This window comes from Pagrus major, chromosome 7 (assembly GCF_040436345.1).
Source record: "Pagrus major chromosome 7, Pma_NU_1.0".
Lineage (NCBI taxonomy): Eukaryota > Metazoa > Chordata > Actinopteri > Spariformes > Sparidae > Pagrus > Pagrus major.
In genome coordinates, this window is record NC_133221.1 from 5,066,980 (window position 1) to 5,091,199 (window position 24,220).

At 40.9% G+C, this 24,220-nt stretch overlaps 1 non-coding gene across 1 annotated transcript; it reads left to right on the forward strand.

Annotated features, from left to right (window-relative positions):
• The first annotated feature begins 21,586 nt into the window (after nucleotides 1–21,586).
• On the forward strand, nucleotides 21,587–21,669 carry trnal-caa (transfer RNA leucine (anticodon CAA)). Its single transcript has one exon. It is a non-coding gene; the product is annotated as a tRNA-Leu (tRNA).
• The last annotated feature ends 2,551 nt before the right edge of the window (nucleotides 21,670–24,220 follow it).

Genomic DNA, 24,220 nt, shown 5'->3' on the forward strand with positions numbered 1-24,220 from the left:
GAGGTCCCCAGAAGGAGACCGGATTTTGCCGGTGAGTATAGTCACCCTGTCAGATTTGAGTGTTTGGTTTGTCCATTCAAAGCTACTGAACAACATGGAGGACCCACTCAGATATGAAAGGCTCATTCTAAGGCAATGAAAACACAACAATTCTTACTTTCAGGTGATTAAACACTACTAAAAAAATAATTTTAAATATTATATTCCATTTCTGCTGATATCCTCCTAAATCCTGCGCACTAGACCTTGAACCTTTTGCATCTTCATTAAAACATTTGAAATCTTCCTAATGAGTTTGAGAATGCCTTTTTTCCCCCGTAGTAGATGCACTAATTGTAAGTAGGACAGAGATATGTGGCTGGGAATGCAGAAACAGCCACAAGTCTATGGATCGGTTGGATCATTATCATCTGGTCTGCTTAGGCCTGTGTCTTTGGCTTTGTGGTGAGAGTCTCCGGTTCCAGCTGCTTTCTGCCAGGAAAAGATAAGGGCACAAGAACAATGGGAGAGCCAAGGTGCATCATTTGTTTGGATGATAAATTATGGATAGCATTTCTGATAGGAGACCATGGCCTTTACCTGAGCATGACGCCCCCTACGCTCTTACACTGCCATATTCCTCCTCTAGAATAACCACAATACTAATAAATAATGATAAGAGGGCCCACTGTTGGTGGTCCAAGGTATGAGGAAGGAAACAAAACTCTATTTATTTTATGACCCTGTTGAATACATTATCGACGTGCTTTAAGCATGCAGTAGCATACAAGAGGGAAATTCAGCTCTGCTTATTTTCATAATTCAGCGTCTGCCTTTCAATCTTGTTATGCATCTAGTGCTCAGGTAGGAATATTGTTTCTCAAATAAGAACTTTAAGACAGACTGTCAGCACTTTTATTTGCAAGTGATCAGATCAGATTTTTGTGTCCAGACATCACAAACATATCTGCATGGGTTACAGTGGTAACGATGTAAGCATCAGTAATTACGTACACTGGTAACACGACTTTTTAATGCAGGATAAGCGACGGAAATCAATCATCCCATCCTACGAATAATTGAGCTGTCTTTTCACGGTGCAGACCTCCTCAATCGCACCAGACCGCTCCGCTAGCAGCAGCACGGTTGTTGCTCAGGAGCTTTAATGCACTTCGTCTCTCTGGATTTGACATCGTCACAACAATTGTCCCTCTGTTGCTGTAATTGAGAGAGCTGGGTGCAGAGCCAGACCTTCTGGAGGAATAAACACCCGGAGTCATATCAGATTCTGCTTGGATCTGGAACCGCTTACAGACTGGGATTAAATAGTTGATTTATCCTCACTCCTGTTTATCAACCTGACTGCAGCAAAGATCCATGGATGTTACCTTCACTGTCCAGTGTTTATGTTCTGTAATGTTGACTACCGACTGGAGCTGGAGGGAAATATACTTTACAGACACACACGTCCTCGATGTGTCCCATTGCTTTATAGCTTATGGTGAATGTACAGTGAATTAATCTGGATGTTTGGGGTGAGTAAACACTGTAATAAACGTAACACACATGATCCCACACGTAAACTCGCTAGGGGTGAACACACCTCTAACACAGCCGCCATTGCTGATAAAAAAAAATCTATCTGACGTGACTCAGGCACAAATGTTTCATTCGTCGACTGTTACCTTGAATAAACTTGTGGATTTCTCTGGGTTAATGTAAGTACACAACTCAACAAAATATTTAGCAAAGGTCTAATCATTTTTTTAGACATTTTAAGGCAAAACTTTTACATAATATACTGTATAAGAGTCAATCATAGCAGGCAGCTCTTGCGATCACACAAAAGATAAATACACAAACTCACTCCCCCACCAAGCTCATATTTGAGCTTTTGAAATAGCAAAAGGAATAGGTATAAAAATAACAGTTTTAAAATGTTAAAGTGGCAATTATGAGTGGCTTCTGTTTGTACAGAGTTACGAATCATATGCTGTTGAAAAGGTTGCTCACTAAGAATGATGCACAGAGTGGTGCTTAAGCAGGAACTTTGTTAATGTAAGTAGCAGGTAAGCAAACATAAAAGCATTTGGTACAATATTACCTTGAGTCTGTATGTGTTTACAACATGGAGAGAAAGTGAAATCCAGTTTTTGATAAAGAATTTAGGCTCGGGGCCAATATCAATGTCAAGGATAGCTTCACAATCTTAACATCTGACAAGATATCAACAAAACTGTACAAAAGAAAAAAAATGTAAGGAATTATTCTAGATGATACGTTTGTATGAGGGATGAAACACAAAACTGAGTTAACGTTCGCTTTAAAGGGCATCATGTCATGGAGGCAAACAACAAAAATTGGTCACCGACCGGAAGCACAGCCACTGAGAAACAGTTATCAAAGCTCCCACACAGAAAAATGGGAAAAATAACACCTTGATATACCGTGTGAGCAGGAGCTACACCCCTGTGAAAGACATACCTCTGAAAAGTATTTTTGGGAGTAACAGGGACAGATGTGTGCAATTTCAGAGACCAAGACAGTGGAAGAAGAGAAAGCTTTTTTCACTGTCATCCTGTTCCATGTATTTTTATCCGCCTCTCAGTGTGATTAATGCCAGCTAAAAGCCCCTCTGACCTTTCTGATGGATTTATGGACTTCACGGTACAATAACTTAGTGTCTCCTCGTACATTCGTTTTCTTTACAATGATATTTGTCATTTACGGGGTTCTGAGTTTGGCCTTTTTACCTCCTACATGAATGGTTTGCCTCCTAAGTTGATTGGCCCACTGTCCCATCGGACCTGTCACTGGGAGGAATAAGAAGTCTGGTGTCATCTTCACAGGTACAAGACTATTCCCTAGAGAGGGTTGTTAATGAGACTGATCTTTAAGGCTGCTTGGTTTATATGTTGCCTACATATTCTAGGTCCTTACATATGTCAGTGAAAATACTTTCTGACACCACACTCAATCATATAGCATATCTCTGTATTCTGTGGTGAGGAGATGTATGTTAATATATAGCATAGATCACACACAATCGACATCCTGATTTAAAGAGTATGTGAAGACAGGGACACATTTTTGGTGGCCTCTTTTCTTAAGTATCCCCATGATTCTCATCTCTTGGATTTCACACTCACGCAGGACAATTTCTGAGATATGCAATGAATTAGATCCTTTCTGGGAACTTCTCTTTCTGTCTTTAAAACAGAGATAAGCTTCCCCAAAGAGAATATGTAATTGGAAGTTATCAGCAAGTCCACCAAAGATTCTCTGTGAGAGAAGACAAATCAGATGAATTGCCTGCGTCACAGCACTCGGTACGCAAGTAACCAATACGGCAGTAAGTAGCAGAATTTATCTTCCCATATAGACCATAGAATGGTCAACTTTATCTTTACTGTAGCGCGAAGTGAATATCAGAAGGGAAGACTTGAAACTTTTCCATTGAGAGCAGTTAAGATTAATTGTCCGGTCTGGGCACCATATTGTCAGAAAGCTGTTCTTATCATCAAAGACGGGGGCGTAACACATTAAGGAGAGTAATCACACAATATGTGGTTTTGTTATTCAATAGTTCATCAGAAAGGATTGTTGTTCTGTGAGTCATTTACTTAACAATAAGGAACACCATCATTTGTTTCCCCTTCATGGTACAGACAGTACAGTTCATATAAACATTATAAATTTATGTTGGAGTGACATTAACACAAGGGGATCATCAATAAAGGATTCTGTCCTGCTTTGGGTCATTATATAAAAGATGATAAAGCTTTTTTTTCTCAGGATGTCAAAGAACTCTACTGGTAAGCGTTTATTTACATGACACCATATTGTTTGAAGCAAAAAACTTTTCTGAAGAAACAATCTGAGTTGAAAACAAAATGTATTGTAATGATAGGCATCCTTACAAAATATGAATATTTTGACCATCACTGAAGTCTGACCTCTCCCTCCCTCAGCTGAATCTTTCCACTGGCCCTCAACAGTAAAAAAAAAAGAGGCTTGCTCAGCTTTCTGCACTGGTCAGCTGTGGTTAGTGTCATGAGTTTGTTAAGATCAGGGGCACTGCTTCACGGCACAATGAGACATTGCTTGCCCATTGCATATTTATGTCCATTATTTTGGTGTATTTCCTTGTTAAGTGGGATATGATGGAAGAGAAAATAACTCTTGCTTCACGGAGTATCTACCTTGGAATGAAATCTACTGTTTATAAAACCAAGATTATAAAATGTAAATAAACAAACATTATTTCATTGGAAACAATATTGTAAATTAGCAATATTTCAATCAAGAGATAATTGATCAACACAATGGAATTTTGTTCATCAGGATAAGAAATCCCATCATATAACTAGGCCTGGGAAAAAAACCTGCTAACAATATGTATCAGCGAGAGACACGTCAATGATAGCAATAAGAAAATAGTTTGATAAAATGTTTGATAGTTTCAAGTGTGCAAATGCAAACCAGCATGAACACATAAGGAATATGCTCATAAACAGCCTGTCATACCCCTAGGTGCTACCAGTGATGAGCAAACAGCCAGTCATTTACCAGGTGTGTTGTTCGGTTGCACCATCTCCATGTGACCAACAACTACAGAAGAGCGTGGAGTAGGAAAATGAGTGCTGACGGGGAAATAATGTGAAAAGAAAAAGACAGGTCAGCTCGCCAGTATGGCAAGTTTTTGTTTTTTCAGCCAAGTCGGACAAATATCAGAACACTGCTGTGTGTATGCCGTGCACAACATGTCGTCAGTCACGACCATCTACATCTGCTACATCTCAAGAAACAACACATAGGCAATCCAAGATGGAGAGGTACTCATCATCAAATTTTCCCTGCTGCAAGGACTGTGTTGTGTGGATAGCCACAGCCTGTTATAGCTTATTCCTCTGTGCCATATACCTTCATTCTTGCCCCAAAAACAATTAAAAACTCATCATATCCATTAATATATCCATGCTGTTTATTAATAGTTGTGTAAATGTTTTGTACAGTTGTTATAATTTGTTGAGGAATGGGTGAAGGAGATGGTGCTCACCAAGCTGTCTTTATACGTGAGCACGAGACAGTGAGATGGACCATAGTGTTCAAGGCTCAGTGAAGACAGATTTCCTCTTACAAAGTCGTATCAGTGCTCCCATAACTTAACAAGCACGGACAGCTCCCTTTTTGTCTCCAATGATTGTCCCGGCACCTCAGACGAACCTTCCCTTGAAATTTGGGCTCTCAACGCGAAGCTCTCCATCTTGGTGAGTAACTGCGGCCAGGTCCCAGGCAGACACCGTGAAATGGGCACGGCTCTGGATCACAGAGCAGGCCAGTCAGCCCATACTACCCATAGCTGGTCCATTTACCATGGCCCATTAGTATGATCATGCTTTGCTGGCTCCGCAGCCCTGCCATTCATTCATCCTGCTGTGCTGAGGGTGTTTGACCACACTAATGTTCAAGGTACTCTGCTCAGCTCACTAGGTAGCTCCAGCGCTAATAGCCCTGGGCTCTGCAGGCTGGTAATGACTACAGACCGAGCTAGACATGCAGGATTGATAGTTTTGATTAGACAGGGTATCTTAGGGAATGCAACGCTTAGGCTTATTGATTTGTTTTTCGTGTGATATCAATCATGACACCAACCACATATTGCAACATTAGGGGTGTCAGACTGATGCAGTCCTTATAAGCTGCCAGGCTATTGTCTTTTTAATTGACAAAACAGATGAAACCATATCATATAAAATAAAAATGAAGGTGATGAACGATGGTGATGAGGCATTGAGTCGATATGATAATGATATCAATAAAGGAACCTCTTCCTGTAAAGTGCAGCGTGTGCTTGTGTAATGTAGTATATGACTGCTTGTTGAGTTGTGTTGTATGAGTGTGTCATAATGTAAGGCCGCTATTCCTGTCATCCCAGTGATTTATTGCCCGGCTAGGGGCCCCATGGCCTGGCCGTGCCCGTCTCCCCGGGCCACAGGAGTCACATCACATCGACAAACAGCACAATATTGCCCTGCTTCGCTTCACTGATGCCAGCTGACACACGAATCTGTCTGCGGACACCACGGCGTTATGTTGGAAACCTTGCAGGTCAAGTATCGGAGCAAAGGGTTAATGTGAAAATAGATTAAAACCCGTGAGAGTAAAGTGGGATTGTGTTTCACACATCTTTCCGGGTATGGAGCCGTGCCAGATATGAGGTGTAGACTCAGGTGAGCCGTCCACTTCAGCTACACCCTCACAGAGCACGTGTTCAAATGTCAGCAACATTCTCTCATCAAACTCTGCAATTTTGTTTGTAATAATTGAAGAGTGAAGTGATGACTCAGCTTTTCGCCCCTCCTTGGCTGTGCAGCCTTTTCTATTTCCTCCCTGAGTCACCTCGTGTCTGTAAATAGTTTTGTCTGGAGCGAACAAATGAGAGAACTAATTAGGACAGAAGTCTCTCCGCTGTTCAGTGTTCCTTGAAGTGGACAATGTGTGAACTCAAAAAAATACAGTGGTTCTATTTTTCATGTCACTTCCAGTGGCCGGAGTTGAATAGTAAGTTGGAAATCTGCATAGGTTTGTTTTAAGAGTTGCTCTCACAGCTATGTTTTTTTAACCTTACATGTTTTGGTGAGTAAATGATTCATATTTAACACAAGTGATGGAATCAGTCCAGTAGATCGCCTCAGCTGGCAGCTGTGACGTAGCTGCATCGTAATCCTTTGGGGCAATGCCGACCATCAAAGTTACGTCCAGTATAAGTGCTTGTTTTTGCAACTGACAGGCTGAGGTTGTTATTGTGTCCGGCAACAATACGGAAACATTTTGTAACCAGAAATACAAGACTCGTTCAGATACGTACACGGAAAGCTGGCACCACAAACACAGTAATTAGCATACTTTCTCACATATGTATGGAAAGTATCATTTCAGCTTTAGTCTTCAGCTTTAGTCGCTTACCTTATAAAGTTCTCACTCCCAACACGCCACATACAGCAGCATGGGCACTTGAACTATGTGGTGGTTGGGTGGGTCATAACCAGAACCTTCCCCCAGGAGACCAGGGTTCACTTCCTGTCTGTCAACATTGATTTGTTTTCAAGTTAGGTTGCGTAAATAAGTTAACTTACGTAAATAACGCAATGGAAGTTATGTAAGTGACATGACTGAACATTATTTTAACACAATGAGGGTTGTTTTCCTAAAGCTAACCAAGTAGTTTTGGCGCTTAAATGTCAATCTTAATAACAGTCCAAAAGTCATATTATGTGGAATGTTTGTCAGCAAGCTTTATTTTGAAAGTCTGACCAGAGTTGCCAAAAGTTTTTGTGCCTTCCTTGACAGCAGAGTCGCACAAACCCGATGGTAGAGGAGTAAGTACAGCGTCATAGTTTGAAACTTGAGCCCACTGACCAGGTGTGAGTGTAAGAACATGTTTTTTGAGATGCTTAGTACCTGATGACAGCCCCGAAGTGGATCTTCAAAGAGTGGATAAGAAAAAAAGGTGATGTTGATATCAGTAGTTAAACAACAGGAACATACAGTAGGTGTGAAACAACTCCTACATTACAGAAACTTACTGAACGGTGAAAATAATGAGCAGAATTTGTTCTTTCTTTCTCTCTAGACTCCAACAGTAGATGACTCATGTTGACTTAATGTAAAGTTAAAAGGAAATGTGTTCATTTCGTCCTGTGCTTGTTAATTGTTTTGAATAATGAATCCGGCTGAGACATTTGTTTGTTTTGGGGCACCAAAGGTCCGTTGCCAAATAAAAAAGCAAAAGCTGTGATTTAAACCGTAAGTCCTATAATAAGGCTAACAAGAGGCTGTTAAGTTGGCCCCCTTGGCGTAGGCTTGTTAATGTCACCGTCACAGTGCCGATCTCTGGGCCTTGAGATGAATGGCATGAAGTGGTGGGGCACAGAGGGGAGATGGGGAGGGAGATGGTCTCTCATCGTCTTTCATCATCAGATTGGTTCTACATCCCCCTTCCCTATACCAGAACATTTCACACGCACCCTAATTGCCCTGTGAATTATTAACTTTAATAGAGAGACGACGCCGGGGTCGTCCTGTCTGATGCATCTGGAGGTCTTCGGCGAGTCCTTCAGCAATGTGAGCAGACAAGTATATATTTTATTATCTTGCAGAGAGACTTTTTGTCTCTCGTCTTACAAATTACAAATCTCGTGTTCCTTGACCGGCATGCTGTTGAGTGGCACACACTTGAACTAAGTCCAGTGCAAATTCACGTAACGAGTGTGTAAATATAATTAGTGCTTACATTTAGAGGCTTGGCTACTGTTCTTTGTGCAAATCTGTTTTCCTCGTGGCTTATGTCCAAAACTACAGCGGGAGAACAAGAGACCATGCATTTATGTATATATTCAAGCCCCCCTTCTTCCCTCAGTTGCCATTCTAAGTGGTGCCCTGCAGCAAGAGAAAAAATATGATTTATTTGTTGACTCAACCGCAGTAAATGTTATAATCTCAGATAACACTTTCTGTATTAAATAATTCAACGTGCTTTAAATTAATAATGAATATTCTACTGTCTCAGTAAATGACAATGTAAATGTCACACTGTTATTTGATCAGAATTTGATGTAGCATCATGTGTAAGAAGACATCTGCAAAGTGACATTACTTTGTACCGAGGAGTGGAGGTAATTGGTTTGTTATCGATTGATATTTTTGTGGAACTTTTCCTCTTGTTCCAGGGAACGGTACGCCGGGTAAACTCTCTGCAACCTTAAGCAAGAACTGGGAGGATATGGAAGGATTTGTTTCACCTCTTGCCACACCTTTTGCCTTTTCAGCTCGGATCCTGTTACCCAGAGTGTTCAGCAAAGCCAGTGTTTGGTCCTCCTCGCTGGAAGGAGGCCAGTTAGGAATGTCATTTTATAAATGGGCCACTTCTGTGATAAATGTTCTCCTGTCTTAGGATCAGGACCTTGACACTGAAATGCTAAGGGATAAGGCTATTCATAGAGAAAACCAGTCACCTACAGTGGCAGTAAAGAAACTTTCCAACCATACCACTTTACCCAGTGGATATTTACCTCTAAACACTTGCAGTCATCGGCTCCTGAACAGTTGTCCCCAACGTATTTACAATATGTGACAGTTGTAATTGGAGGGTCAGAGTGGCCAGCTCTGAATCGTAGAAATTATGTTGATGTTAGCGATTCAACATCATTCAACAACATTATACAAGATAAGCTAACTGGCTGCTAGCTTTAGCTTCATATTTAATAGACAGATATTAGAGTGATATCCACCATATCATCTGACTCTCAATGAGAAAGAGAAAGCATATTTTCCAATATGTGTGTATATATATATACACACACACACTATATACACTATATATGTATATATATACACACTATATACATATATACACACTATACATGTATAGTATGTACATATATATAGTAATTGATGTACTCTATTGATGTACAATGTAGTAACTACCTGCTGCTAACACTCCTACCTGATGATACCTGACCATAACAGGTATCCTCAGTTCTTATTATTAACCTAATTAAATGGTGTTAATTAATAATCTGAGGGCGCAGTATGGTAATTTGTGAACACACAAATTATGTATGGAGAGAACAAATTAACTAATTTAAGAGTATGAATTATTAATTTAGGAAAACAAAAAACTCATTATTGTTCATAAATGCTGGCTTGGATTTGAGATATTTGCTGTATTCTGGACTTACTTTCTCAAAGAGCTCATGATTTATTCACATTCGACATTTTCAGTGTTCAGGATTATAACATAACCTCTTCTGAATGTCTTTGTTTTCCTTTTCGGGAAAATTTTCTTGTTTTTCTGCTTTCTGTTGTGCATTTTGTTGACAGCTCCTAGATGCCTTATAGAGCACTTCTCCCCTCAAGCAACTTTCATTACATTTTAGTTGTTATTGTATCGTTCGAAGAAATGTATTGAAAAAGTAATGTTCTTTGTCTCATACAATTTACTAGAAAATAGATAATCCCAACAATATTTTCCAGCAAAGCAATTCCTATGTTGTCTTTATTATTGTTTGATAAACAAAATGAATGATTTGTAGTTTGCATGAATGCTCGCTGTTCAATTATATTTTTCTGAATTGATGCAGCTGCTGAAATGTAAGCAGCCGAGCTGTCAAAAGACAGATGCGGATTTGCGCATGGCTTAGCTTGCATCCTACACTTGAACAAAGCATTGTGTGTTTGTGCACATGCTGCGTGTGTCTGTTGCTTTTTTCGAACCTTCCCCTGCTGTGTTGTACTTTACAAGTTGGCCTCATCTGGGCCATTGTTTCATCAGGGGGTTTGAGTAACTTTGTTATTTTGAGCTGACTCTGCGTTCTGTAGGTCAGCTGTCTCTGCCGAGCCCCATTTTGGAGCCTTCAGCTCCCTGGTGTCCCCCGCAGCCAAACAGCCACACTAGCCACCAGGCCCGCATAACTCCTGCCGCTGACAACTCACAGAGACATCTTTGTAATTTAAGACGTAATTCCCTTTTCCTAGGAGCTGTATAAAATCTATATTGCAACCATAAACAATCCAGGCTTTCCCTGTGAGCCTCCCTATCCTCCGCTTAATGTATGCAGAGAGATATTATTGAAGATGTGCAACGGCAAGCAGTTCTGTTTCCTGAAAGGCCAAGCAGCAATAAAGCGGAATGGGGCCATGTCCCTGGTCATCTGGATCGAGCTGCTTTTTAGCCCTTTTTTTAAGTCCATCCTCCCTTTTTTGACTTGGTTGTGAATCACAGCTGAAGGAGACGTATGGAGAAAACACACACTTTATTCTAACACAGGACACATCGTAGTGGCGTCCGGATCTGCAGGGTGGACATTTTTTCTTTTAAACTGCGGCCACTCATTTTCACCACTGAGGATGCTCCGGTTTACGCGATGGTCAGGCTCCTCATTATTCCACCGAGTCATTGTCCTATTGCTGAAACATTTCTGTTTATTTTCTTCTTCTTCGTTTTTTTGTTTTTTTCCAGTGTGCATCCATTTAGAGCAGTGGATACTGATTCATGACAAATAAGTGAAATAATCATTGTCATTATTTTTTCTGGTTATTTATCATTTGCCTGACAGAATGTCAAAAGCACTGAATTTCAATTTTGTATTGTTCTGCAGTAAGGCTAATTATGCATGTCTAAGTCTCCAGCTACCGTAACGATTTGTGCTTATGAGGCTGCTCATTGTGGCAGTTCCATGTGTCTGCTGCTGCAGAGGCTCCAGGCATTATTCCACTTCAGCCTGACACCAGTGTCTCTTCCAATTCCATCTCATTGCATTAGTCATTAAGCTCGGCACTGACACCACCCATCATATCATTGCCTTAATCACATCTGAGCTCCGCTGTGTACATATGACCATATCATTAACACAGACTCCCATCCCTTCCCTTACCCCCTCCATCCCTCTCCGCCCCTTCCATCCTGCTCTCGCTGTATTTTCTGTCACAGATTTGACCCCGTGTTTCATCCATCACACGTGGTTTGTCCACTACCTGTACAGTGACAAATGACATTCACTCTACGATGATTCATTCAACGATTATTTCCACTACCTCGTATGCAAAAATTATTCATCCTCAGGGCAGGGTTGTTGGGGGCGATGGGGGTAACTAACAGTGATGGAGTGCAATGTGGGTTCCCAACCTTGTTCAAAATTAGAAAAAAAAAATATATATATCTCACCACACTTCCACCATTAGACATCCACCAGAGCAGGGAGATATGGTATTGGTGGGATTTTTCTATCTCCTGTCTCCCGGGGTAATGATGAGGGAAGTCTGGCCAGCCACACTGATTATAGAAGGGTGTGTGTGTGTGTGTGTGTGTGTGTGTGTGTGTGTGTGTGTGTGTGTGGAGGAAGTAATAGTCTGTGTGAACTTTGCTGAGGTGGTGATTAGAGACACCATGTCACCTGCGTAATAGACAACTCTAGGTAGGTGAGGCCGGGTCCCATCAGCAGCCCTGGATTCTGACGCACACGTGATGCACACACGCTCTTGCTTGCAGCCACATTTACAGACACAGGGAATATGTATGTAGAAATAAAGCGATTAAAAATGATTTTGTGCATTTTTCTTGTTTTGTTTTGTCCCTGTGTAAGAACAAAATGAAACTTTCATTTAGACAGACATGCTAAATGACGCCTGCAGTATTTTTATAATATAGTGCTACAAACACGATGCATCAGGCCATCCGTCTTTTTTTTTTATTTTGCTCCAGCTTGCTTGCTTTGACTTAGTGATTGTAATACGTGAATTGACAAATCTAATTCAGGAGAGACAGTATTTTTTCCTCCCCACAACGATGCACTTAAATGTATACTGTTTTATTTGCTTCCTGTGCTCCCTGCGCTCGTAACGGCATCCAGTCCACTCAAGATGTTGTATATCCAACTATTTTTAGCCGTGAGTGGGGAAACCTGCAGACACAGTCCTTTCTGGACATGAATGCATAAAATGACTTTCATCTGCCGGATGACTGCATATATACATGGCAACCTCATAAAAGTGACAGGGGACAAATTGTGATTTTATTTGGCCGTCACCTCATAATGTATTCATAGTCGAGTTTCATAGCGAGGCCCATATTTTCGGGTGAACATATGTTGAATATATTGTGGTGCGATGCCAAAAAAAAAGGGCTACACTCTCATCTCCTTGCTGATGGATATATGTAGTTCACTCTGCAATTCTTTGTATATTGTCAACTTCATTTAAGGGCCCATTATGATAAGCCACCGTGGTTACATCACAGTAGAGGCTTTTCAGGAAGGAGGTATGTTTGATGGATTAAATGCACAGAAGTCATGACATTTTATCACTCCGGAGCAACAGAGGTCACTGCGTAAACCCCTGCACACCTCTCTCTCATTGTAATGCGTTCTATTGTAACTTGTTCTGAGAGACTTTGAGATAAGCGAGGAAGTTAACGGGGCTATTCTGTGAACTGTCATTGATTTATCTTTTAACATTGTGTTGGCTCGTGGAAGAGGGAAGGGAATCTTATTTTTTGCAATAACACAATCTCATCTCCTGGATAAGCAAGCTAAGCTGTTCCTGAACCAGAATTTACATTTAATACAGCAGATCTTTCGACTTCGTTAGTATACAAGGTAAAAATGCGAGTAGTTACTAAGGAGTGAGTGAGGAACGACGTGATAATGATTGCTAATGAGTAATTCCTCAATAACTGAATCAAGGACTATCTAGTAGATAATGACGGGTTACCAGAGAACAGATACAGGGAGATACTATATTGATAAATCATTAGGTGATAATTAATTCATAAATCTCTGTGAATCAACGTACAGACCATTCTTAAAATGTGTTGTTCGTGATTAACTATGAGTCAGCTGTGGAGTCGACTCATTAATGACTAATTAACATAATCATAAGATACTCTTTTTGTGCACCTTCAAGTAAAGTGAAACATAATACCGAGTAGTTATGAAGTAGACTCATTAATTACTGATTACTTTATAATTAGTTACTCTTTTTGTGTCCATCAAGTAAACATGAAACTGAGTAGTTGCCAAGTAGACTCATTAATTACTAATAACATAATTATTATTTACTCTTTTTGTGTGCCCTCAAGTAAAGTAAAACTAAGTACTGAGTAGTTACCAAGTAGACTCATTAATTACTTATTACTTAATCATTAGTTGCTCATCATGTTCTTCTATATAGTCCTCAAATCACAGATATTCAGGGATTACTCATTAATGATTCATTAAAGCATTTACGCATTCAAAAATGTAAAAAAAAATATTAACCAAATGTGTAGAAATAACTGTTGATAAGAGATTGTATTATTATATTGTATTGCAGGGATATCTACTGAAGTTAGCGTGCTAACCAGGTAGCAATATGAACACTAACACAGAGAGTCAGCTAATGGGAGCTAATGGCAGCTACTGTTAGCAGCAGTTAGCAGTGATAATTAATAATAGTGCTTTATTTATCAAGTCGTTCCTGATTCATTCTTCACTTGTTGCTCAGTAACTACTCACATTTTTGTGTACCTTATTGTCGAGTGTTACCAGGAACTACTACTGGGTAACTACAGCAGGCTGGATTCTTTGGATGCCTCTCATCTGTTTTACTATAGGCCTATAGTTCAATACTATGTGGAGACTAGCCCTTGTGCTGCAGGGGTCTACAGTATCTATGACAACAGGGGAACTTGGCACTTCCTCGGGCTATGGTGGATTAACCCTATCTGTAATATGCCCCATTTTAAGGCCTGACTGATGATTGTCACACCCCAGGTCCTCAGGAGACACTGTGGTCTACTGCAATCAGAGGTTTATATGGAATTAACGCAGCTGGAGTTGATGGTAAATGACAGCTGCTGACTCCCACCAGGGACCCACCTTAGCAGGATAAAGGTATTTCTGCACGCTCTTTCTTCAGCACGTAATGAGCTTTGCCTGGCCACTCAGGTCCTCGGAGAGATGGGAGATCTCCTGTTAGCTCTTCACAGCACGCTGACAAGATATTACTGCAGAATCAAATATAATTACAGGAACACGGCAGCACCATCTGCAGCAGAGCATCGTGGTTGTAGCTACGGCTGCAGCTAACGACTATTTTCACTGTCGATTACTCTGGTGGTCATTACAAGTTGGAAACATAAGACACTGGATGACAGGTCAGTGGCCTCTCCTTTTCTTACCTGAACAACTGCAGGTAATGATCCTTTTCAAGTGGACTTATTACAACATATAAGAGAATAATTAAGTACACTAAATCTTAGTGTTTAAGAGAAGTGTGAAGACATATGACAAACAACTCTGCAGTTAATGTAATCCTCTACTTGACCTTTTTACATTAGTTATGTCTAACCTGTTGGAAGACAGTAACAAAAGCAACACACAGGTGTTTTTTTTTCATTTTTTGCTTTAAGAAAATCCAATAAGAAGTGCTTAGGTTGTTCACTTTTCCTCTTTGGTGCATCTCCACAGACTTTGTAAACCTGAAAGCTGCCCACTCATAACGAGAAGCAATAATCTTAAGCGCTGACTGAGCCGTTGTTTTCCAGTGCCAACAGCAACTGCACCCATGTGTCCGCAGTTTAACTCGCACTGTTCTCTGTTATAGTCTTCTGTCAAACAGATATACTCAAAGTTCAACTTGAATTGGGACCCATTTTGCCGACGGCTTATTAAAGTGTGAGATAGAGATGGAGGAAAATGATACTTTCACAATGGAAATATATTTTACGCTCGGATGAGTTCACAGAACTATTCAGTTCATCTTTTTAAATGAGACGATGATCTTTTTTAAAAAGGATCTTAGAGCTAAAAGTTTTAACTCCTCCGGTGATTCTTTCATTGTCATATTCAAATATGCTCTGGTGGTCGCCACGATTAAATGCTGACAGTAAAATTTCTGCAAACCACTGATTCGTTTAGATTTATATGTGTCATTAGCTACGTACAATACTGACATATGAGCACCTTATATAGGGTTTATGACCTGACTTTCACATCTGAAGGTGGAGGGGATGGTGGAGTTACAGGTGTCACAAGCCAGTGACTGCAGGTTGAGACTGTTTCAACATTTGTAAATTTGAAACCAATGGGCATTTTCAGGAAACCTTGGGACGATACCCAGCTCAAAACATTTTTGACGAGAAGTCAAGACATCTCCAGTCATGTTAGTAGCAGCCAAACGGGGTATTTTAAGCCAAAACATGATCTGTTCCTAACCCTAACCAAGTGTTTTTTGTGCCTAAACCTAACCAGACCATGAGCACATCATTGAAATACATGAATTAGAATATTGAACCAAAACAAATATAAAGTGTCGACATGTTTGTGGTTTGCTGAAACCTACATAACAAACATTTATCCTGATGACTGGGTTGCTTCTCTTCTTAAGATACAACTGTAATAGAACAGAAACTAAAGATAAGCTCACAAATCTCCTTCACATAATTCTGATATACTCTTCTGCGAAGGTTTTTATTGATTTATATTTCAAGCTTGAAGTCTGAAATGTGCCCCACACTGTTTTCTTCTTCTTTTTCAAGTCTCAGAGTCAAGTCCTGAAGCTTTCTGACAGACAGGGGCATATTGTTGGTCAAGTTTGGTAAACATTGTTCATAACCCAGAAAAGAAAGTAATTTCATCTGCTTTTGATGAAACTTCCTCTCACCACTGCAGACTTACTCCACAGATGCAATTATCCAGCTGGCCTTCTGACTTGAAGCAATACAGCAGAAGGGGAACGATGCCAGGTATTAGAGACATTAAAGTCAAAACAGCCTTCCTCTTGCTGCTCTATTCTACAGATGGGACTGCTTTGAGGGATACAGAATAGTAAGTGGAGTATTTGTATCTTTTCCCAGCTTGTTATTGTTGAGTTTGACATTCCCAAAGAGTTTTTTTCGTGAATTGATTTCTGATTGTGTCCATGAATAGTTTGTGGATTTACCAAAACCTGAGTTTTGGATACAGCCGGTCTTTTCCTGAATTATTCTCTTTTGTATTCAACAAGGTAAATACCAAAGTGACTCTCTGAATGGTAATGACATGGTTTTAGTCATGGCTTGAATCCTCTACAGTATCTAAAGTGGCAGCGAGAGTATGTAAAAATGTTTACATTATAATATCTAGACGTAACAGAGCTGGTTCACATCTAAGTAACAAAAAATGAACAGCCCTGAACTAACCAGGCATCTGTCCAGTAAATGCAAGTTTCTAAATTCAATGACCTCAATGCAAGTGGCAGGTCTGTCCTATTAAAAGGTCTCTCCTCCCTGTCTTTGTCTCTGTGTAAACAGATCTTTAAAAGGCGATGAGGTTGCCTGGCCTGTGCTGCTTTATCTGCAAAGTTACGATTGTCTGGAGAAGATGACCCCGAGCAATCGATCTGTGATCCCTCATATGAAAACACACTCACACACTCTCTCACACACACTTTATTCCACTCATCCTTTGGCCTTCTCAAAGGTTATTTCTGGCCATCTCATGAGGGTTGCAGACAAGGAGGAAACATGAAAATTAGACTTTTAGAGGGAACTGGTGCATCAATATCTAGATAAGGTAATGCATCTTTAAAAGTACAAAACAAAGGAGGAAAAACATCTAATATATAAAACTGCATAAAAAGACATCTGGACAATAACCTCAGTACATCTTTTTTTTTTTTTTTTTTTACCCTCCAACCCTGCTAGTTTTTGTCAGTTAGCAGAGGCCTGACTGTGTCAAATCAATGTCAAATTTAAATGTTAATAGAATCTTAAATTATTCACCAGGCAGTTGAGCCCATTTGAACTATTCCCTGGCTCCAAATGACATTCCCCGTATAAATATGTGACAGAGAAATGAGGGTCTGGTGTAACTCCAAGGTGTGTTCGGTGGTAGGGGATGCAGAATTTTGTGACAATTATGGTCATCATCACTAACGCTTTATTGTTAAACTGCTGTTATAAACTGACTGGTTGTAAATGGATTACTGATACCGTAGAATAGTAGAAACGAATCGTTAAAGTTACTGATCCCATTCGTCCGATAACATATGGAAAGTCTAGAGGAGCAGCATAATGAAATCATTTTATTTCCATTCAAGTTAGCACAAGAGTAAACCAGATGTTACCTGGCTTGGCCGGCGATAGTCTCCGATGCAGATGCTCTACGGGCCCCACAGTGCGGCCCATAATCCAGTTCTCATTATATGTTCATAGGCTCGGTGCTGGTGGCAGTGGTAAACGATGCTGATTGGACTTCAGCATCAGGATCAGAAGCGGGAACTAAAATTTTGCCTCTGGGAGGAATGACCTTTGTTACGGGGCTTCCAACGTAGACAAAATTTCCTCTTCCGTGTACCACTCATTGTTTACATTCTGATTAGCGACTTAGAGTTGAGAGACCTCTAGACAACGTAACATGTGTGAAGATTCTCTGTCATCAGTTCATGCTGTATTTGTTTCCTGAAGAAACTCATCTAAGAGGCTTCTGCACAAGTTTCACAAAAAGAGCTAATGAAAAGCTATATCATCATCAGACATAGCCGACGGGCTCTGTGATTGCATTTTGGCTGATGTGTTTCACCTGTTTTTGCTCTCCACACAGACTGTTTAACTGCATGCAACCAAAGGCCTTTCAAACATGATTGGCAAATACTACTTGGGACTACAAACAGACCAAAAGTGGAAAACAAGACCACTTCTGATACCAAAACCTTGTCCCTTGCCTACAGAGTCTGCATTCATATGAAGATAACTGTTTTTAGATATTAATCTAGACCTCCTCCTTCCTCCTTTTACAGCGACAGTGTTTTGAGTTTGACGATGACACAGCAACTTTCCCTCAATGAAAAGTTTTGGTATTTGCTCATGTGCGGTATGTGAGAATCCTTTCAGCTTACTAATGTACCTGAAACTTTCTTTGAGAGTCACATGATGACAACGCTACAGGGCAGACAGCACCTTTTGCACATACCGTTGTCAAAATCTTCAGTAAGACGACAAGGGCTTAAATCCCAATATCACAGTGACCTTTTGAGGAGCGCCATAATCATTGTAGCGTTATTTCCAAGGCTCCAGCGCTGTGTCTGTGCTGCCGTTACCCCGCGGTGCCGTGTCAGTTAGCATGTAAAATATAACAGTGCAGCTAATGCTCAAACTTAAAGCCGGTATGAGTCAGAGAGCCACAGCGGTAATAGACTGCAAAGCATTTTTAAATATATACACAGTTTCATGTGGAGGTCAGGGTCAGTGTGGTGGTGGATATTTCAGATGCAAAGGGAACACCGCCTGTAACGAGTGGGGCGTTTTTATTAGGATGAGAGAGGATGAAATGTCATTGGTGAGGGACGGGCGGGCTGACTGATGTGGACTGTGAGTGGGCTGGTGGCATCATCTCAGAATATGATTTATTATTGCAGAGAAAAAAGAGCTGAAACTTTCACTGAATCACCAAGAAATCATTTATCACTTTTATTAGTCTCAAGTATTTGGTCTGCTATTCAGCCTAGAGCCATCCAAATAAACACACCAGAGGAGGAAGTCTGAGAGATTGGACGCCTAATGGCGGCGGCAGAGAGGCAGATTCTGATATGTTCCAGATGTTTTATGATTAGACATAATGGCCTTCTTCAAATGGCAACCGAGGCTGTAGCCAGAAACTATTAAACTGTCTATTTGCGCCCATTTGAGAACAATGTACTGCCCCAGAGAATACTAAACATCTATCACATAATTAGGGGGCCTGCATGCCATATGAAAAAGCAAGTCTTTCTGAAAATCCTGAATGTGAGAAAATGACAGTGAATGGTCGTGGTAAACGGCCGTCGTCATTATTCTTACATCCATCTGCTCACATCACATAATCGCACCATTCGCCCGGTCTTCTAACAATAACACACAAGACAACCACCTGCTCGCGCTAACGCTATAGACATCTGCTGGCAGAGACACCCGAGTAGAAGTTTTTTAACCATTTGGCCATGAAGGCGGGCCGTTCCATTGTTTTCCTTGAATCAAGCAACAGCTTAATTCCACGGGGCAAAGCCATCACACCAGTGATCAGCTTTTAAGTGATGTACCGATGAGACGCAAACAAACAATGACAAGTCCTTTGTAATTCATCAAACCTCTGCTTTGACTTATGGGATCTTTCAGCCAGATGGTCTGAAACGCCTCGACGCATGTCTGCGACTTTGTAATACTCCGACAGGCTTGCATCCCCGTTTTATTTGTCTTGACCTTGACAGCGTTTTTTTCCTACTGTTCCATATGCATGCTTTTATGAAACCACGTGTCACTCTTAATGCAGTTGGCGCGCTGTCGTGTCAATTTGATGCTTTAAAATATGTGACAAGCTTTGAGAACAACAAAGCCCCCACACTTCAATCAAGGAAATAAAACACACACACGCATACAGAAAGGCAAACACGCACGCGCGTCCGCGAGCACGGTCTCGCAATCATGCGTAGATGCACAGGATGTATAAAAATAGACAGAGGCGGGGTGTCACACAAAGATTGTCACATTTAGCTTGATGAGACACGGCAGCAATAGCCAGTGTGCAGTTTCGCTCCCCTGCGGCACAGTCATTTAACGGACGATACCCAACAGCGGACGGCCAAATATTAGTTTTCTCCATCTCCCTCAGTACATAACTAGAGGGGTTCACACTCCCTCCTCCTCTCCATCTACCTCCCTTACCCCCAAATTGCTCCTGTGCTCATTACCTCTGCAGGATTGATGTTTTCTTTTCATAAAGCACCAAGCTGATATCCCACAGATTTAGAATTAATAAAATATGAAGGACATTAATATTCCCAACGTTCACATTTTGCTATTATTGCAGAGGTGCTAGCGAAGCCCCCGACTCGCCTGGCCTGTCAATCACCCCGCAGGTACGCTGCTGCCTCTCTGCCCCAGTCAGGCTGGAGGTGAGCGCCGCTGACAGACTTCAAGCAGCTTCCTCAAGGGCATTAAAGGGCAGGTTATGACACAGGCAGTGCATGTCTCTGCATTTAGGGCCTACTTGTTTTTAATCTAAACCGTGTTCAGAGGACTGAGGATTACGTTTTTGTCTTTGATGATTTCTGTTGATATGATTTGTTTGAACTGTCACATCACTGATAACTCAGTGTTTAACTGTAGATGAGCAAAATGTCATTTACTGCAACACAAAACACAGAAAAGCTCCACACAGTCCTGTTGAAACCGGAGAAAATGTATACTGAGAGCTGCACATGTACTCTAGTTTTTTTACTCAACAATGTATGTACAAGTTAGACTTATGACATATTGTTTCTAATTGAAATAGATGTAACATATACTTTAGTCTACCAATACGTTAGGCCCTCTTCATCAAAAACTACAACCATATAGGTTGACTTTGAAAGCAGCTTATTACGACTTATTTTTACATTTCTTGTTAGGCTGTCTCCCTTTAGTGGCCATAGTCATTATTACAGGAGCAAAGGAGGAAGGCATTCACACTTGTAAATTAATAAAGTCATTTCTTGTAACTTTTTAATGTTAAATGAAAATCATTTGCCTCGTGATATGTCATAAAAAGGTTGCTGTTCACAGGAAGATAAATAAAACACAATGCAGTACATAAATGCCAATTACATCAGCTTCCTTCCCCTGATCTAGGAGAGTTACGTCTGTACATTCTTAACTGAAGTTACATAATTAGAGTAGTTATTTAAACCAATACAACAAAGTTTTCCTGAACCTAACATTGTAGTTATTTTTGCCTAATCCTAACCAATCTGCAAACGAATGCCGAAGGTCCAGTACGCCTGTCATTGGTACGCTGCAACAGTTATGTTGTTTTAGGAACAGAAATGTCGTGTTGAGAGTCACTGGTGAACAAACTATTCAGTCGTTTTGGTATGAGGCTGTGTTGGATTTGCCATTTGCAAAATAACAAGCATTTCTGTAATTTTACTTAAGTAAGCTTGTTTTTGCAGGAATTTACTGTATGTACTACAGCAAAGTTTGACAGTAAAACAAGTGGAACAGTTTTGTCTTTCACTTACATTGATACTTTCAACAGTGAGTGTTTTACTGCTGTTTACTTCAAGGCTTCAAGCCACCAGGATGGCCAAGTGGTTAAGGCGTTGGACTCAAGATCCGATGGGCAAAAGCCCTTGTGGGTTTAAACCCCACTCCCGGTGTTAAGGACCATTACAATGTCTGTGCAATGACAAAATAAACTTGTGGAGTTTTTAGCGGCGTCTTGCTATCGGAAGGTCGCTGCTTCGATTCCTCTCGTCTGCATGTCAAAGTGTCCTTGGGCAAGATACTGAACCCCAAACTGCTCCTGATGTGCTGGTCGGCACCTTACAATGGCAGCCACAGCCATCAGTGTATGAATGTGTGAATTACTGTAAGTCATTTTGGACAAAAGCATCTGCTAAATTGTAAATGTACTTAAAAAAAAACTCTCAAATATCGACTACCAAAATGCTATGCTGAAGTACACTGTATTTAATATTCGTCTAACCGTATTAACTGTAACAGGAACACATACAAATGCAATTTATTTAACGGCTTTAAATTGTTTTATGAGCACAAGAGTTCAGGAACATGTAACACTTGTGACTAAAACAAGAAAAACAAGTAAAGTGATTAGATTAGTGATTAAATAAAACACGTACAGTACTATCAGTGGGCATTCATAACCTTTCCATATATATTTCTATATCATTTCAGTTCCTTATCATTGGAAATACCACGTCTTTAATCATCCCTTCCAGGCAGGAATAGCGTTCTGTTTTCTATAAGAGAAAAAGACAAAGACAGATGGAATTCATATGCTACCTGCTTCTCCTCAGAGATTTGATGGGACTTGTATTGATCATCATGAAGCTCTGGTTGCTCTGAGTAGGTGGAAGTACATCCACCTGACAGGGAAGACTTTACAGGTCTTTATTTTCAATATATTTCCTTCACGCACATCTAGAAAAAAACACAGAATCAGTTCAGGAGGGGTAGTTGGGTTATTATGAGGTACTGAGAGGGGGGCATGTTTTTTTAAACACTCACCACATCCATCGCTTATTAACATATTTGTCATTTTGCAGCATTTAGCTGCACTTTCCTCCGTGGCTCTGCTGCTTTTAATACCCTCCCTTTAACACCTCTTCCCTTTCTCTCTTTCACATGAACATTTTGCATGTGCACACCACTCACTGACTGACTGAGCGTTGTGTTCATGTGTATGTGCGTGCAGACAGTTGTGTGTGTGACCATCAGGTTAAAAGCAGGTAGGGGGGTTCTGAGTGACTGTAGCAGCCCTGTGTTGTTTTCCCTTTGATTTTTCCTCATTTCATTTTGCATTTTTAACAGTCGGAGAACACCCGGTGCTCCTGATGGCCAGTCCGGGCCTGTTTTTTAGCATCTACAAATTAGATTTAAAAAAAAGAAAGAAAAAGGATTGCCTTATTCAAATAAGACCATATTAGCCGCACAAAGGGAACACAGCTACTGCATTTCAATACCGCCATTGTTGCACAGAAAATGATGATGAATTAGAGATGCCTGAGAATTACTCCCGTCTCCTTATTATTGTGATTTCTCCTGCCATTTCCTTTTTAAAGCCTTAAAAAACTGAATGTTGTTTACTTGAAAACCTTCTCTGTCTTTCTTGTCATTTAGCTCGCACGCTGGACAAAAGCAGCATCCAGAGAGAACCAGACGTGCACATATAACATAGTTTGATTGCCTCATTTTCCTTTCTCTCTCATCGCAGCACAGGTTGTCCAGCGCTGTGGCTCTAGGTGGGTTTGTCTGACAGTCTTTAAACATGACAGATAAGAGAGAATAATTAATTTATCAGAGCAGGCCAGGCTTTAATCCCTGGTGTCCTGGTGATAAGGGAAGGTTTCTTCTCCCCTGATCCCGCCGCCGATAGGGTTTTTTTTCTCTCTGCGCTTTCCCGTTAATAAGCCTGTCAAAGAGGCGCACGACTCTGGGCTCTGTCCTGTACAGGTTATCTCGCCGCCACACGTTCCCATCTCCTCCCTGACAGCCGACAGCAACCGGGTCGCCGGGCCTTTGAAACCCTGGGAGAGCAGGGCCTGTGGGCGTCTCTCTGAGGCGGCCCTGTCATTTAAACCAGCTAATTCAAACATCAGGTGGGTCCGAAAAACCCACAGGAGGACACGGGAGAAAAGAGAACGCGGTGCTGACAGACCAATGGACAGACAGACCACACTCTCGCCAAAAGCTAAACTTTAATAATTCTCTTTTAAGGCAAATACAAATGCAGACGTGTTTTAGTGCAGCTTCACCCCCTGCTCTCCTTTCATACAGTCTCTCCTACCTGTCTGTCTCTCCGTCTCTCTCTCAGCCCTTCGTGAAATTGATTGGTTGCGCGCGAGATGAAATATAAATGGACGTTTTTCCCCGCCGCTATAGTATGAAGTGTACGTCTGGATGGTGGAATGATGAGATCTGTGTCGAAGCCGTTTCTGACAGGAAGTGTGGTAATGGTCTGGCATTAGACTGCAGCCTTGGAAAGATGGAATTTACGGTATGTGCGGAGTAAGCAGCTTCAGTTTGAATAACTCAAAAAAAGATTGAAGTGTAAACTGCTGTTTATCCTGGAAAGGCTGTCTCCTAAAAGTCTCGCCACTCTACATAAATTGAGGGATATTTCTTTCTTAATGCTAAGCCGCTCAGATGAGTAAAAGACAAACAATTGAAGCCAAATCTGGAGGATGT